Below are 15,529 nucleotides of genomic sequence, written 5' to 3' on the forward strand. Positions count from 1 at the left end.
GTTTTATTATGTTGTATATTTTTTTAACATTTTAATAGACTTGTTAGCCAATACTTAAAAATTATTAACAATAAAGTAACTAAGAATTATATTTAAAAATAAATCAATACATTAATTTGAATTAAGTATGTACATTTATGTTTAACATATTCTAAGCTTCTTTTTATTATGCCAAAGAATTTATGTACAAAATGCAAAAAGTTACTAGATTATTCAAGTGAATAATTTTTATTAAGTTAAACTGCTAAAGATTTAGATCACACAATGAATGATAGAAATTAAAATAAATTGCTAAAATAAGTGTGTGATTTAAATGTGTAGCAACCCAAATTTTGAATATTGATTATTAATTTTGAATTTAATATAAATATTTCCAAACTGTAAAATATAAATTTAAAAATGATCATGAAGCAATGAAAGTCAAATCAAAACTAACTTTTTTCATGACATTGGGACTGGGTAGGATATGGACAGGATGTGGAAATGGTCAGGTGTGAATCCCTAAGACATTTTTGTGAACAATTATTGCTTAATTACATGGGTGGAATGTGTCATCCTTTGGAATGTATCATCCTTGTTTATTTGAAAGAATGTGCCAATCAACATCTTAGCTCATTCTAACTGATCATTAAACAGAAACACAACAGAATTACAAATTAATTTATTTTATTTCAAATCATCAATTTTTATTCATAATATGGTATACAGCAAAAACAATGTTTAGTTTTGAAAAACATTTAATGAAAGTTTAAATATATTTTAAACATAAACAGAAACACAACACAATTACTAATTATTTTATTTTATTTCAAATCATCAATTTTTACTCATAATATTATGGTATACATCAAAAACAATTTTTAGTTTTGTAAAACAGTTCATGAAATTTTTAATATTTGTACCCTTTTTATATTATTTAATTATCAACCAACAATGTTCCAGATCAATCATACATGTGATAATTTAATTAAATTGTGTCTTTAATAACTAGACATCAAACAGTTCAATCAGTCTGAAGTACATATAAACATATTAAGGAGGTGTTAAAAAAAACATCTTTTGATCATTTCATAAATATTCAAGAATAATTAACAATCAATTTTTATTAAATTAGTTTAAATCAACTTAAAATAATATGTCGCTATATTACTATTTCTTTCATAGTCTTATAGACTTACATCAAAATATAATTAAAAATAACAATACTCACTGATTAATATATATATATATATATATAATATATATATATATATATATATATATATATACTCATACTGGGTTAACTATAGGGTCTGTGATATATTTCCGGAGTGTTGGGTACTTCCCTTTCCCATGCTAGTATCCAACTGAAAAATAGCGTGTTTTATGCGAATTACCTTCAACAACCTATATATAACTCGAAACTTAATATATCTAGTTATTTCTGCAGACAAATAACATATACATTTTTTTACTTTAAACCTCGTATCTGGGTCCCCATGACCCAATTATTTTTTTATATATGTATACTCTGTGATACTTGATACCGACATACCGGGTCCCTGAGATAGTGTCACTTGAAATACGAAACATTGTTTGCTAAAAAATGAGTTGGCCTTGAGCATAGTTATATCTTGCGACACTCGCATTAGAATTGTGGTTAAGATCTTCTCGACCTCAAACTTTATATATTAAATCCTCACGATCAGATGTGTTTGTATTTGTGTGGCCTATGCATGAATCGCTCTGCATGGTTTCCTTGCATTATACATTTAATAACATTTTGAGTCGAATTCATTTTACAGAGGGAATGACACAATGGTGAACTAAATATGTGTTTAATGTTATTTTAATATTTTTTTGAATTTTTGCATTATTTGACTACGTATCGTGTTATTTTCTCCTGTTGCGTGATTTTGTAGTCGCCGGAACTTTTAAAAGCACAATGTCCTTGGTTAAACAATTGAGATAATGTAGGATAGAATCATCCTTGTAGAAATCATTGAATTATATAACAGTGGTGTCCGTGTGATGCAAGCAGCTATAATGAAACAGTTGTCGCTATAACAGTTTCATTGCAAAGATACGTAAAGGTAAAACAGTTGCGGATCGTTAATGGTAAATAGATATGACAACCAAAAACAAAACATTTATAGGATTATTAAATTGAAATGAAAAATAGAAGTCAAACGAATATTTAAACGTTATAACAATATGTATTTACTTATTGTGTTTAAACCTGACGTGATGTCACTCTGGCGTGACACGAGTATAAATGTTTTTTATGATAGCTTCGAAAAGGATTTCAAAGATAATGACTAAAACACGCAGCGATTCCTAGTACAAGAAGAGTACCGCTATTAAGACCACATTGAACACTGTAAATTGCAATTTTTCAAGATTGCATGGTCCCAAAGTATTGAATAAAGAACAAAATACCCTGTTAATTATGAAGTCCGACATGCTATTAAGACCAAGCTGAAAGTAGCGGAACATTACTGTAGTTTTATGTGCCTTCGTGGAAAATGATCCAGTCATCGATATTCGGTCCACTTCCTCATGTCCAACAGAAAGATATTCATTTCGTGCTTTGAACTATTCTGAAGATTTTAGTCATAGTTATGTCATAAATATCGAATAGGGACTTGTAAAACCAGTTCTTTAACTTGCATTATTGCTTCGCAAGAATGGACCTGTAAAAATGCTTTCAAATTAGTTAAAAGGAAGGTATTTTGAAAAAAAAATCTGATTTTGTCTTATAAACAAAAAAAAACAACATTGAATGTGATACATAACCCATCACAGTATCCAATAACAGACGGACGAAAAGATTTGAGTATAGCCTATACCACTTGCGACTGGGTATAATACATAAGAACCTCCAATAACTAAAGGCAGTGGCTAGTCGTACAGTCCCGTACGGCTAGACAAGAGGCTAACCGTACGGCCCCGTACGGCTAGACAATAGGCTAGCCTTACGGCGCTGTACGTATTATAGCCTTTCCTATTGAGATTGTCTAGCCGTACGGCTTATAAAGTATAGAATTGTCATTTAGTGCTGTTAATCAGTAATATGCAGCAAAGACAAATAAGCGCCCGAGCCGATTGTGACGAAGATATTTCGTACATATTTTCCTAAAATAAGGCTAGTATTCCACCAATCCGCATCCGCATCCGTATCCGCGTCAGTATCCGCAAAATCGTTATACGGACGCTATATTCCATTTATCCGCAAACGGATGCGGACGAGATACGGACGGCATTTAGCACGATGAGAGTAGCTGTCATCTAAAAAATAAACTGAAAATCTCTCGAATTCGTGAAAAAATACCCGGAATTATACATCCAACGCAGTTCTGCATATCGTGACTCTGATTATACTTTAAAGTTTAAATGTATGGAAAATCATAGCCAAGGCACTAAAAGAAGATGTTTCAGGTATTTACCATTTGTATCCTTTTACGGACAGAACGATGATTTGTACCTTATATCTACTTAAATTCACGCTTAGCAGCTTGTCCTTCATTATAATTATCTCAATAATTATAATTTTTAGTTTTATCCATATACAAAAATAAAGATACGTTCGACGTATGCGGATAAATGGAATATAGCGTCCGTATATTTTGCGGATACGGATACATTTACAGATAGATGGAATAGTAGCCCAAGAATGCTCACTTGAGCGTTCTATTGCGGACGCCTATTCGCGTGCGGATACGGATGAATGGAATAAGTGCAGTGCATTTCTACTTGTTTTATTTTTTGCGGATGCGGATATGCGGTTGCGGACAGATGGAATAGTAGCCTATAACTGAAGCATTCGTATTTTTAGTTAGTGTTCGTGTGGCGAATAAATGGTTGCAGGAATTTATCAAAGCGCTGACGTCACTGTAGGTGTTCGTTGTTGTATAAGTTTAGACGCAACTCAGTTTAAAAAATTATGTTATAGCTTTTTATATTGCAAGTTTTGAATGGACACAATCCATTCAAAATTATAAAGAGTGTGTCTTAAAGCACAGGTTCAGATGTTTTTTTTTTAAATCATTAATAAAAAATAAATTTTTAGCTTCGTTTTGGGAAAACAGGGCTAAATGCTTATGCATAAATTGTCATCCCAGTACAAGAGACCCTTTAAACATTATAAAATAAGACATGTCGTCCTTGTTTAGCGTGTTTGCATTGCACAAGCTTATCAGTATGCACAGGCTTATCTTATTTGACATGCATTAAGCCCTGTTTTCTCTGAAAGCAGCCAGTATGTGCAGATTTTCAATGATAAACACTAGACTGGCCAATATCGTCTTACAAGCTGTTAAACTCTATTACTCATATACACCAACTGCAGTGCACCAGTGAGTGGTGGACTATAAACAGGCAAATGTGGTGGTTATCTTTCCTAGCAGACGCTAGTAGAATGTGTAGTCTGCTGCAACGGACAGTGGTTGTCTTTCCATGTCATAGTTAAAGGGATCTTTTCACGGTTTGGTAAATTGACAAAATTGAAAATAGTTGTTTCAGATTCGCAAATTTTCGTTTTAGTTATGATATTTGTGAGGAATCAGTATTACTGAACATTAACCATGGTCTAATATAGCCATTATATGCATCTTTTCACGATTTAAAAACCTAAAAATTATAGAGCGTTGCAACGCGAAACGATTGAATAATTTGGAGAGTTCTGTTGTTATCGTTTAAATTTGTGAAACTACGAAGATTGCTTATATCAGGTATAGAATACACCTCTCATGTATGCTTGGCAGGATAGCTCATTAGGCTAAAGCGTTTTTTACTCCAGGATTCCGGGGGTCACTGGTTCGAGCCCTTGTACGGGCTACTTTTTTCCATTTTTAAATTTTATTTTTGATTTTTTTTCTGGAGCGTTAAAAATCCAATGTTTACATTCATCAATATAAAGCATCTAATGACAAACTTCAAAACATGTCAAATCTGTGAAAAGGCCCCTTTAAGGCTTCTACGCACATACCGATTTGCAAAAACATTAGCGTTAGCTGACGCTCACACTAAAAATGAACCGTTAAACTAAATTTAGATTCACATCGTACATGCACGATTTACATGCTGGCGAATTCGACTGTACATGAATTTTCGATTTCAGAATTTAATATCTGGCTTATTTTGCATATATCGACACATGTTCTTCTTAACTTTTATTTAAGTTTATGTTCAAATATATGTTTAATAAGTTGTTTTTTTTTATACACATTTTATGTAAATTAATAAATATTTGAAAAAATCGTATAATCTCGCTTTAAAAATTCGTCATCTTTCACGGCTTCCTTTCATGTCATACGGTTGCTTATTTGATTCATTAATTAGTCGACGTTCCTAAGGCGTGAAAAACCTGTATTAAAGAGTTGCGGCATCGATATTTTGAAATTTAATGACGACAGCCGTCAAAGTTACGTTCTAGAAATTGACTTACACACACATAATTTAAATCGGTTTCTAATTTGATTCTTTAATAAGACGACTTTCCTATGTAAGGAGTGAAAACTGTTTTAATTAGTTGCGGCATCGATATTATGAAATTCAATGACGGCCAAGGTACTTCTCAGAAATGGAGTCACACAAATAATTTAATTGTCGTTCAGACAATGGATAAATATATGGTTTCATACAGGCAATTTATCAGTTCACTGAAAATGGTTGTCTTTAACTTAGACAATATCCATAGGAAAGGCTATACGTACAGAGCCGTACGGCAAACCTATTGTCTACCCGTACGGGGCCGTGCGGCTAGCCTCTTGTCTAGCCGTACGACTAGCCACTGTAAAATGTATAGTTATTTCATTTTCATTTTACAAATGTCTCTAAAAATATATTTAAATTTTCTCTATCATGGAAGTGTCATTTATTCATACAACACATGACAAATTATAACAACAATATATGTTAAAATTATCTGACCCTTGTCAGACGTTTTATTATGAAACTAATAAATGATATGCATGATTGTCAGATTGTGAAATGCTCAATTCAAGTATTATATAAGAGATAAATGGTGACGGACCCATGACAAACAAATAATTGGAGATAGTAGTAACAATCCATCATAAGTTGCAGTACGAACTAAATGATTATCATGAAAATAAAAACTGATTTAACAAGCAAATTCGTTGAATTGATATCCCCCGCCATTATACTTCTGGATACAAGTTATGGCTCTGGACACACAAAAAAAGCATTTTTTTCAAATACAAAGGGTCATAACTCCGCTATTAATCAAGGATGTACAATGCCATTTGGCGTGCATCATCCTCTTATCCATATATATATACTCGTACCAAGTTTCAATGAAATCTGCTAAAGCACTTCCAAGATATGGTTCTGGACACAAAAGTGCCGGACGGACAGACGGAAAGACGGACAATGCCAAATTAATATCCCTCCGCTGTTGGCGGGGGATCACAAAAATTAAGCAAAATTAATTACATACACAACAAGATGCGTTTGTGAAACCCAATGTCCCCGTATATAACGTTTGACCTTGAAGGATGACCTTGACCCTTCACCACTCAAAATGTGCAGCTCCATGAGATACACATGCATGTCAAATATAAAATTGCTAGCTTCAATATTGCAGAAGTAACATAACATGAGCAATTTTGACCCATATATTTGACCTTGAAGGATGACCTTGACCTTTCACCACTCAAAATGTGCAGCTCTATGAGATACATATGCATGCCAAATATCAAGTTGCTATCTTCAATAGTGCAAACGTATTCATAAAATAAGCGATTTGGGCCACATATATTTAACCTCTGACCTTGAAGGATGACTTTGACCTTTCAACACTCAAAATTTGCAGCTCCATGAGATACACATGCATGCCAAATTTCAAGTTGCTATCTTCAATATTGCAAAAGTATTAATAAAATAAGCGATTTGGGCCACATATATTTGACCTCTGACCTTGAAGGATGACCTTGACCTTTCACCACTCAAAATGTGCAGCTCAATGAGATACACATGCTTGGCAAATATCAAGTTGCTATCTTCAATATTGCAAAAGAATTCATAAAATGAGCGATTTTGGCCACATATATTTGACCTCTGACCTTGAAGGATGACCTTGACCTTTCACCAATAATAATGTGCAGCTTCAGGAGATGCATTTGCATGCCAAATATCAAGTTGCTACTTTCAATATTGCAAAATGTTAAAGTTGGCATAAACAGACCAACCAACCAATCAACAGACCGACAGAGCAAAAACAACATGTCCCCCACTACTATAGTGGGGGACATAAAAATAGACTGATCCTACAAGCAAACCCCATATTTACACAGAACAATGTCTGAATTGACATAAATTTGGACAAAAAACATGCATTTTCCTGGATTTGAAGCACAGACCTTTTGATTGCAAACAACAGTCTTACTTACTAAGACATTTCTGAAAATTACACGTTGCCAGCAAAGTACATTTTTAAATCAGATATGCAATGTCATGTCCTTACCAAATTGTACTAGAGCTGTTTTCACTTCGAGTTTGCAAACAGCCTTAAAATATAAACTAAACACTAGAAAAGAATCTTTAACAAGGGCTGTTTGTAAAACAAGCATGCCCCCCATATGGGCTGTCCGTTGTAGTGGCAGCCATTGTGTGAATACGTTTTTTGTCACTGTGACCTTGACCTTTGACCTAGTGACCTGAAAATCAATAGGGGTCATCTGTGAGTCACGATCAATGTACCTATGAAGTGTCATGATCCTAGGCAAAAGCGTTCTTGAGTTATCATCCGAAAATCATTTTACTATTTCGGGTCACCGTGACCTTGACCTTGTGACCTCAAAATCAATAAGGGTCATCTGTGAGTCATGATCAATCTACCTGTGAAGTTTCATGATCCTAGGCATATGCGTTCTTGAGTTATCATCTGAAAACCATTTTACTATTTCGGGTCACCGTGACCTTTGACCTAGTGACCTAAAAATCAATAGGGGTCATCTGCAAGTCATGATCAATCTAGCCATGAAGTTTCATGATCCTAGGCGTATGAATTTTTGAGTTATCATCCGGAAACCATTTTACTATTTTGGGTCACCGTGACCTTGACCTTTGACCTCAAAATCAATAGGGGTCATCTGCGAGTCATGATCAATCTACCCATGAAGTTTCATGATCCTAGGCGTATGCGTTCTTGAGTTATCATTCAAAAACCATTTTACTATTTTGGGTCACCGTGACCTTGACCTTTGACCTAGTGACCTCAAAATCTATAGGGGTCATCTGCGAGTCATGATCAATGTACCTATGGAGTTTTATGATCCTAGGCCCAAGCGTTCTTGAGTTATCGTCTGACAACCACCTGGTGGACGGACCGACAAACTGACATACCGACAGACCGACCGACATGAGCAAAGCAATATACCCCCTCTTCTTCGAAGGGGGGCATAATGAGATAAAAGTGCACTTACAAAATCAAAGTCTTTCATTTTGAAAACCAATAGACAGAATTATAACATATAAAAAGTATACAATCTTCAGTACACTGATCAACAAATTAAAACATTTTAAATCATACAATTTGCATAAAATTCAAAGCTTGATATCTCAAAAACTTATCCACAATATTGAAAGATATTAAGAATCTTACAATCTGCATCATAACTAAAGCTCAATATCTTATAAAACTGATTGACGAAACTGCAACATTTTACAAATTATTTAATCTACAAAAAATGAAAAACTTCATATTTCAAAATTCAACCGACAGCATTGACACATATTTAGAATCATACAAAGTTCAAGCTTCAAATGTCAACTTGAAATGAGTCCAAAGTACACGGACTTTAGTGAAACACTGGTAAGGGACTAAAAAGGCAGTTAACAACAAGAGCTGTGTTCGTAAAACACAATCCCCCTTACTGCGCCGCTTTGAAGCCATATATTCGACCTATGACATTGAATTATGACCTTGACCTTTCACCACTCAAAATGTGCAGCTCCATGAGATACACATGCTTGCCAAATATGAAGTTGCTATCTTCAATATTGCAAAAGTATTCATAAAATGAGAGATTTTGGCCACATATATTTGACCTCTGACCTTGACCTTTCAGAAAATTAAAATGTGCAGCTCTATGAGATACATATGCATGCCAAATATCAAGTTGCTATCTTCAATATTGCAAAAGTTATTGCAAATGTTAAAGTTGGCGTAAACAGATCAACCAACCAACCAACAGACAGGACAAAAACAATATGTCCCCCACTACTATAGTGAGGGACATAAAAATAGACTGAACCTTCAAGCAAACCCCAAATTTACATAGAACAATGTCTGAATCGCCATAAATTTGGACAAAAAACATGCATTACCCTGTATTTGAAGCACAGACCTTTTGATTGCAAACAACAGTCTTACTAAGACATTTCAGAAAATTACACGTTGCCAGCAAAGTACATTTTAAAATCAGATATGCAATGTCATGTCCTTACCAAATTGTAATAGAACTGTTTTCACTTCGAGTTTGCAAACAGCCTTAAAATATAAACTAAACACTAGAAAAGAATCTTTCAGGAGATAAAAGTGCACTTACAAAATCAAAGTCTTTCATTTTGAAAACCAATAGACAGAATTAAAACATAAAAATTATGCAATCTTCATTACACTGATCAACACCATTAAAACATTTTAAAATCATACAATTTGCATAAAACTCAAAGCTTGATATCTCAAAAACTTATCCACAATATTGAAAGATATTAAGAATCTTACAATCTGCATCATATTTAAAGCTCAATATCTTATAAAACTGATTGACGAAACTGCAACATTTTACAAATTATTTAATCTACAAAAAATGTAAAACTTCATATTTCAAAATTCAACTGACAGCATTGACACATATTTAGAATCATACAAAGTTAAAGCTTCAAATGTCAACGTGAAAAACACATCCAAGATATCATTTAAACTAATATACTGACAAAGTTTCAAGAAGATTCATAAGTCCATATAAGGAAAAATGCCCCGCCCACTGGTGGCCATGTTTTTCTTAGCAACTGGAACCAATTTCAAACTTGTCCAAATATCATTGGGACAAATCTTCTGACAAAGTGTCATGATGATCGTACAATAAATATGGCTTCTAGAGTTTTAACAGGGTTTTACTTTAGCCATATAAGGAAAAATGCCACGCCCCCTTAGTGGCCATGTTTTTCCACCAACTAGAACCATTTTTGAACTCATCCAAGATATCATTAGGACAAATCATCTGACCAAGTTTCATAATAATCGGAAAATAAATGTGCCCTACAGAGTGTTTACAATGTTTTAGTAAAGCATGATACATAACCATATTAGGAAAAATGCCCCGCCCCCTGGTGGCCATGTTTTTTAAGCAAACGAAACTATTTTTGAACTAATCCAAGATATCATTAGGACAAATCTTCTGACCAAGTTTCATGAAGATAAGAAAATAAATGTGGCCTATAGAGTGTTAACAAAGTTTTACTATAGCCATATAAGGTAAAATGCCCCACCCCCTGGCGGACATGTTTTTCAACCAACCAGCATCATTTTTTAACTTGTCTACGATATTTTTTGGTATGAATATTCTGACCAAGTTTCATGAAGATCGGAAAATAAATGTGGCCTCAAGAGTGTTAACAAGATTTACTATAGCCATATATAGCCATATAAGGAAAAATGCCCCGCCCTTTGGCAGCCATGTTTTTCAAGCAAACGTAACCATTTTCAGCTCGTCTAAGATATCATTGAGACCAAACTTCGGACCAAATTTCATGAAGAATGGACAATAAATGTGGCCTCTAGAGTGTTAGCAATGTTTAACTAAAGACATAAGGAAAACTCCCCCGCCCCTTGGCGGCCATGTTTTTTCACTGATCTGGACCATTTTCAAACTCGTCCAAAATATAAATAAAACCAATGTTTTGACCAAGTTTCATGATGATTAGGCAAACATTTTGACTTCTAAAGTGTTCACAAGGTTTCTCTATAGCCATATAAGGAAAACTGCCCCGCCCCTGGCGGCCATGTTTTTCAACGGACCGGAACCAATTTTTAACTAAACCAAAATATCATTTAGACAAACATTTTGACAAAGTTACATGAAGATTGGACTTCTACAGTGTTCACAAGTTTTTTTGTTGTTTTTTTGACCTAGTGACCTAATTTTTGACCCAGCATGACCCAGTTTCGAACTCAGTCGAGGTATCAATGTGACAAATGTTCTGCAAAATTTCATGAAGATCAGACAATAAATGTGGCATCTAGAGTGTTCACAAGGCAAAATGTTGACGACATACAACGCACAACGGACAAAAGGCAATCACAAAAGCTCACCATGAGCATGTTGCACTCAGGTGAGCTCAAAAGTTATGGCCAATTTTAAAGTTTTCAGACGGACGGACAGAAGCAATATATTTAACATTTAACCTTGAAGGATTACCTTGACCTTCACTTTTCACCACTCAATATGTGCAGCTTCACAAGATGCACATGCATGCCAACTGGAGCTTTGTCACAGACGTGACATATACCCCCACATAACGCATTGACACAGACTATTTTGTATGCTGTCTTCACAAAACAAGATAATACAATTTATGGCGATTTTTAAGAATCATTATGCCATTATCATTTATAGCCATTTTGACCTTTGAACTCTGAATTGTTTCACATGACAAGCCTTCCAATGACTTTGAACAAAATTGATGTACAGAGTTATTTTAAAATCTTACAATGAATGACATATTTATGGCCCAGACAAGATAATTTATTGCCATTTTTGACCTTTGAACTAAAACTACAACTTTGAGTTTGAAGATATCGACGTAATTCTTTCGCGCGACACACTGTCAAATGATGGTGAACAAAAGAGCCAACGATTTTAAAATCGCACAATAAACAACATAGTTATTGCCCAGACAAGCTCAATTATGGCCATTTTTTACCTTTAAACTCAAATTGTGCCCTTGTTCTTGGAAATATCGACGTAATTCTTTCGCCCGACACACTGTTCAATGATGGTGAACAAATGTGCCAAATGATTTTAAAATCTCACAATAAAAAACAAAGCTATGGCCCGGACAAGCATTTGACCTTTGAACTCCCAAGTGTGACCTTGACCTTTGAGATATTGACGTAATTTCTTTTACGCGACACACCGTTCCATGATGGTGAACAAATGTACCGAGTCATTTAAAAATGTAACGATAAATAATATAGCTATGGTCCGTACAAACTTACAGTTTAAAACATACTAAGTGACCCCATGACCTAGTTTTTGACCTGGCATGACCCATACTCAAACTTGATCTAGACATTATCTACATACAACTACTGACCAAGTTTGGTGAATATCGGATGAAATATCGGGACAGACCGACAAACGTGACTCCTATATAGCCCCCATTACCAATTGTAATAGGGGTATAAATATCAAGTTGCTATGTTCAATATTGAAAAAGTTATGGCCATATAAGTTTTCGGCCAGATGGACAGACTGACTGACTGACGGACAGTTCAACTGCTATATGCCACCCTACCAGGGGCATAAACATATTCCACAGTTCAACAATTCTTTTTCCATTTTTGTTTTTCCATAATAATGTTATGGACCCTTGCCCTTATCTGGGCCACTGTTCTTCCGGTAAGTATTTTAGGGACCCCATTATTTTTGAGCCAGATGGCATTTTTTTTCTCTTAATTCATCTCTAAAAAAGTTCATGAAACATATGTTCTCTTCGCTGGCCCACTTTCGTTTCATTCCTTTTCTTGTCCCTGTCCCTAAAACAAGAATAGATATAAAAAATAAAATAGCAATGAGTATCATGTCAGTGTTTTTTCAGTTTTGGGGGAAAAGGGGTCGGGTCCCCTGAGAGGGGGATATTCACGTGTAAAAGGGGAAATTTCAATGCTAAGCAGTACATACAAAATCAAGTTGTAACACCATAATTCACCATACACAGAGAGAAAAACATTATTCCAACTTTTTTTGTCATCAACATGTTATGTTTATGTTCAAAGATCAACATTTTTTGGCTTTTCTGTGAATTATTTAAACGAGGTATTGATTAAAATTGAACTACACTTCCAAGAGGGGAAATTTTCAAATATTTTTGGGAAAAATATACACTCTAAGCAGCAAACTCATTTGTTCAGTGACTGTAAGCCCTTTATTTTGTTGACTTTTCTACTGAATTGATCCTTGCACACAAAGTATCAACATAAGTCAGTGTTCTGCCGTGGATGCGCCCTTGTGTTATTGTCGCAAAAAACAAATATTTGTCCCCACCCGTTTTCTGTATATGGGTCCGCGGGCGCACATGAATTAGAAATAAAAACTAATCGATTCAATTTGTAAGTCGGTAAAGTAATCGAGTGAATGTGTAACCAGAACAAACTATTTCATTGGACATGACGTCATTTCGCAGCCAATGGGTAATTTATTTAATATTAACACTCTATTTCATTGGTAAGTTGAGATTATAACAACCAATCAGATATCAAGGAAAATTTCCGAACCTATCAAAATGGCTTAAAGTGACAGGCCAAAAAAACAAAATCCATTTTTTTTTTTTCCTCCGGCAAGTAAAATTAGAAAATATGACAATAATATTAACAACCCAACAGAGTCTTCCCAAGTCCCAACATCGTTTAGCAATTACGAAAAAAGTCTGCCCCTAAACGTACATTCCAAGAAATTGGCTTCAAAATGTCCTTGGTCACTGTTTGACAACAACAAAATGACATGCAGATTGTGCATAAAGCAAAAAAGAAAACGCCTTTACTATCGGTATTTCTAATTATCGAACAAGTACTTTGACATGCGGAGTCCAATGACCATAAATTTTTTCAAAGTTTTGTTAATATGTTGACAACTGTTTGGACAGTGTTAAAAAGTTTTTTGAATGTTCCCAGTTTTAATAACAATGTTACAACCTGACTGTAAGAAGTTTAAGCACGTTTAAAAGTTCAAGTTAAAGGTTATTAGTTTCCACACATTTAATTCTGCTACAAAAATATTTCTGTGTCCCCATATTTTTTCTTTTTGTCCCCACTTTTGTAATCCTAAAGGGTCCCCAACAGTAAAATTTCACAGCAGAACACTGCAAGTGGATACAATGATTGAATATTGTAGAGCAAGGTTTCCTGATAAAAATGCACAAAACCTGAACATGTTAGGAGGTAAAATGAACTAACTGAAACTGTTTTAAACACCAGTTTAAAACAATTTTTCACACATATAAGAACTGACAGTTTGCAGAACTATCATTTCTTGGAAGAACAAGTACTAAACATTAACTTTCATAGCAAACTGCCTACTTTGTACTTTACAAGGACTTTTACAAGCACATTGTTGTAACCCTGTAGATCACAGAGGAGGTCGTCTAGAGCATCACACTTGACTTGGACTACTCATTTACTTTAATACAGTCATGACATAAGACTCTGTCACATAATGATAGAAAATGCAGAGAAAACCCGTCTTCAAATTTAGTTCAGACCTTGAGGATTTGGCTGCCTCATTTCATCATGGGTCAGACTGGCTGGCCCTTCACTGGCAGCAGTTGACATGGACTCTGAAAGAACCAAAGTGAAACCTGTAGATTGCATATGATCAGCACAGTCAACACTGGCATGTTGTATCATGAGAGGCTCTGACTCCTGTACAGATTCTAGACTGTGGGTGTCTTCAACAGTTGCCTCATGACTGTAAACATATAATGTCAACAGTGGGGTCTGTATGTCTATTATCCATTGGTGGATCTTGCTGAAATCTATAGAAAACATGCATGCCCCCCATATGGGCCTGTCCGTTGTAGTGGCAGCCATTGTGTGAATACGTTTTTTGTCACTGTGACCTTGACCTTTGACCTAGTGACCTGATAATCAATAGGGGTCATCTGCAAGTCACGATCAATGTACCTATGAAGTGTCATGATCCTAGGCAAAAGCGTTCTTGAGTTATCATCGGAAAATCATTTTACTATTTCGGGTCACCGTGACCTTGACCTTTTGACCTCAAAATCAATAGGGGTCATCTGCAAGTCATGATCAATGTACCTATGATGTTTCATGATCCTAGGCCCAAGCGTTCTTGAGTAATCGTATGACAACCACCTGGTGGACAGACGGACCGATCGACATGAGCAAAGCAATATACCCCCTCTTCTTCGAAGGGTGGCATAAATATATATTGGCTTGGACAACAGAAAATTGTACTAGAATATATAGTCTACAGTTGGGTCATGTCTTTAATCATCATAGATGGGGCCTTTATTATATGACACAGAAATACCATGGTCAGACTGGCTGCTCTTCACTTGGCTCCCTCCTATCATGGGTCAGACTGCTGGCTCTTCACTTGGCTCCCTCCTATCGATGGGTCAGACTGCCCTGGCTCTTCACTGGCAGCAGTTGACATGGACTCTGAAAGAACCAAAGTGAAACCTGTAGATTGCATATGATCAGCACAGGTCAACACTGGCATGTTGTATCATGAGAGGCTCCGACTCCTGTATAGATTCTAGACTGTGGGTTCTTCAA

General features: G+C 35.1%; 1 long non-coding RNA gene across 1 annotated transcript; it reads right to left on the reverse strand.

Moving 5' to 3' along the window:
• Positions 1-5,895: 5,895 nt before the first annotated feature.
• Positions 5,896-15,229, reverse strand: LOC127864139 (uncharacterized). Its single transcript, XR_008041510.1, has 2 exons — positions 14,845-15,229; positions 5,896-7,637 (listed from the first exon to the last, which is right to left on the reverse strand). It is a non-coding gene; the product is annotated as an uncharacterized LOC127864139 (long non-coding RNA).
• Positions 15,230-15,529: the final 300 nt, after the last annotated feature.

Source organism: Dreissena polymorpha, unplaced genomic scaffold (assembly GCF_020536995.1).
Source record: "Dreissena polymorpha isolate Duluth1 unplaced genomic scaffold, UMN_Dpol_1.0 chrUn139, whole genome shotgun sequence".
NCBI classification, from domain to species: Eukaryota; Metazoa; Mollusca; class Bivalvia; order Myida; family Dreissenidae; genus Dreissena; species Dreissena polymorpha.